The sequence below is a fragment of the Athene cunicularia genome, assembly GCF_003259725.1.
Source record: "Athene cunicularia isolate RWA chromosome 1 unlocalized genomic scaffold, athCun1 chr1_part1, whole genome shotgun sequence".
NCBI classification, from domain to species: domain Eukaryota; kingdom Metazoa; phylum Chordata; class Aves; order Strigiformes; family Strigidae; genus Athene; species Athene cunicularia.
In genome coordinates, this window is record NW_020799091.1 from 876,864 (window position 1) to 880,031 (window position 3,168).

The 3,168-nt window shown below is 52.3% G+C and overlaps 1 protein-coding gene across 1 annotated transcript in view; it reads right to left on the reverse strand.

The window, feature by feature from the left end:
• The window catches only part of P2RY6 (pyrimidinergic receptor P2Y6), an 8,581-nt gene extending 5,414 nt beyond the window's left edge, over nucleotides 1–3,167 (reverse strand). Inside the window, exon 1 of the mRNA XM_026849013.1 lies at nucleotides 3,101–3,167. The gene's annotated coding sequence lies outside the window, so the exon portion shown is untranslated. The remainder of the gene's footprint in view (nucleotides 1–3,100) is intronic.
• Nucleotide 3,168: the final 1 nt, after the last annotated feature.

A 3,168-nucleotide genomic window follows, 5' to 3' on the forward strand; every position in this document is an offset into this window, starting at 1 on the left:
TTTTTTTTTTTTTTTTTTTTTTTTTTTTTTTTTCCATAAAATAACTCATGACAGGAATCCCTGGCAGCCCTTGGGGTGATGGGGTGGGCATCTACCACCCCTAAAAGCCGAAATCTGTGGGATTCTGGGGACACAGTCCCTGTGCCCTGACACGACGGTGATGGGCACCGGGAGAAACCCATTGTGAGAGGAGATTTTGGAGGGGGTAGGGGAGGTGGGGAAGGGGTCCCCTGATGCCACGGTGATGGGCATCAAGTGAAATCCATGGTGAAATGAGACTTGCGGGGGAGGAAAAAGGGGGTTCTCATGGCTTTAGGGTGCTCTGTAGGATGGGGTCACCCTTATCCCAAGGCTTTGAGGGGCCTGAGAAGGAGGAACGGGGTGAAGAAAGAGAAGTGCTTTCACACTGCCTCGTGCAGGCCTTTCCCTGGTGAAATTAGCTTTAATTAACACCCTGATGTTAAAATGAAGGGGGTTTCGGCAAGCTTGTTACTGTGGGAAAATATCTGGGCTGCTGCTGCCCTCGGATGGGATGTGGGGGTGGCTTCCTCCCTTGGAAACCTTCCTCCTTGGTTCATCCTGCCCTGCGAGGAGACCGTGGCGGAGACGGCTCGGTGGCTTGGTGACAGGGCTGGGGTGGCAGAGGTGGAAGCGAAAGCTCCAGCTCAGCAGATGTCAAAAGGGATGAAGGGAGGATGCTCCCGCCCTGCTTGGCCAAAGCCACAATGTCCCTGTCCCCAAACACAGCCTGGCTGGGCCCAGAACATCTTCAGGTGCCCGTGGCTGTGTCCCACCTGGCCCAGGCTTGGGTGTTTTAAGGGAAATCTCTGTTTATTGAAGCCCAAAGGTGTAATGATGTGGCCAAATTGTGACATTTTCGTGGACATGTGGGGCAGGGAGCAGGGACGGTCGCGCCGGTGATGCTGAGTGGCTCTGCCACTGATTTACTCTGTCCTCGAGTGACTCCCTTCACCTCCCCACACTTTGGTGTCCCGTCTCTAAAATAAACCAACATCTCAGGGATGCTCTGAGCAAGCCGGGCAGTGTTTTCCTGCTGGAAACGGGAGATGCTGGGGACGGGGAAGGTGCAATGAGTTGGCCTGGTCTCAGCTGGCAGCATGGGCTCTGGCTGGGCTTGTATAAATCCATACGTATAAACACACAATCATACAGGCACATACACAGCCACATGTTCCCCCACATACGTATGCACGAGCATATATGTACCAGCACATACAGCTCCGTATAAATACACCTTTATACATCCATACCTCTCTATAGCTATACCTCCATACATAAAGGCACCTCTATACGTACATACCTCTTTCGTTATCCATACTTCCACCCACAAATATACCTCTACACATATTTACCTCTATATCTATACCTCTACACATAAATATACCTCTACACATGTATACTTCTTTCCTATAGCTGTACCTCCACACATAAATATCTCTATAAATATATGTCTCTATCTATACCCCTATACATAAATGCACCTCCCTACATATATACCTATCTCTATATCTATACTTCTACTCATAAATATCCCTCTACACATATATACCTCTCTCTATATACCTCTATACTAAATATACATCTAGACATATATACTTCTTTCTATACCCGTACCTCTACACATAAATATACCTCCATACATATATACTCCTCTATCTATACCTTTATACATAAAGGCACCTCTATACATATATACCTCTTCCTTTATCTAGATTTCTACACACAAATACACCTCTACACATATATACTTCTATCTATACCCCTCTACATAAATATCCCCCCAGACATATATATACAAACGTATATATGGCTCTACATGCACCTATATATGCCCACATTTCTCCGTACATATCTATAGAAATATAGATGTCTCCACAGACACATATATACAAACTTCTGTACCTATATACACAAATAGATGTCTCGGAGCACATGGACTCACACACGTATATACATAACTCCGTCCATACATATACAAATGTATTTGTGCTTCTATACACACGGCTACGCACACATGCTCATATACACAAATACATTTCTAGTTCTGCGTGTATATATGTGCAAATCCTCACAGATTTATACAAAAGGGCAGAGGCCAGGCTCCTGGCACCCGCAGCGGAGGTGCTGGGGAAGACCAGGTCCCTCGAGCAGGATGCTCCGGGAGGTCCAAGCGCATCCCGGGCGCACCCAGACGGTGGGAGCAGAGGGTCTGGGGTGAACCCACCCGCGGAGCTCTGCACCAGCCCTGCCCTGGGGGTCACGGCGTGATTTGAAGCCCTGCTCCGCTGTTAAACCTCCCCAGAAAGTTGCAGCTGTGATGTGGGGTGGCTTTGGGACCAGCCTAGAGCCCAACCACAGCACCAACGCTCTCCGGCTCTGGCCCTGTCCTCTCCAGCTCAGCCTCATCCTGCCCACTTCGGTCTAATCTGCTCAGGTCCGATCCCGCCTGGTTCACACTGACCTGCTCTGGTCCCATCCTGCCCAGTCTGGTCTGACCCACTGGGGTCTCATCCTGCCCAGTTTGGTCTGACCCTCTCGGGTCTCATCCTGACCCGGGTTTGCCTGACACGCTCGGGCCCGATCCTGTCCAGTCCAGCCCCATCCTGCCTGACCCTTCTGGGTCCCATCCTGCCCAGTTTGACCAGACTCTCTCGGGTCTCATCCTGACCCGGGTTTGTCTGACCCGTTGGGGTCCCATCCTGCCCAGCTCGATCTGATTCGTTGGGAACCCATCCTGCCCAGTTTGGTCTGACCTACTGGGGGTCCCATCCTGCCCAGTTTGACCTGACTCTCTCGGGTCTCATCCTGACCCGGGCTTGTCTGACCCTTTCGGGTCCCATCCTGCCCAGCTCGATCTGACCCGTTGGGGTCCCATCCTGCCCAGTGTTACCCGACCCTCTCGGGTCTCCCCCTGACCCGGATCCTGTCCAGTCCGGCCCCATCCTGCCCGGTCCTGTCTGACCCTTTTGGGTCCCATCCTGCCCGGTCCAGCCCCATCCTGCCCTGTCCCCTCTGCCCCCCTCGGGTCCCATCCTGCCGCGGTTCCGTTGGTCCCGTCCCTCCCGTACGCGGCACTTACCGGCAGCGGGATGCGGCAGGGCAGCAGCGGTGCTCAGCGGCCGTGGTCCCCGTGTCCCCCCCTCCCCT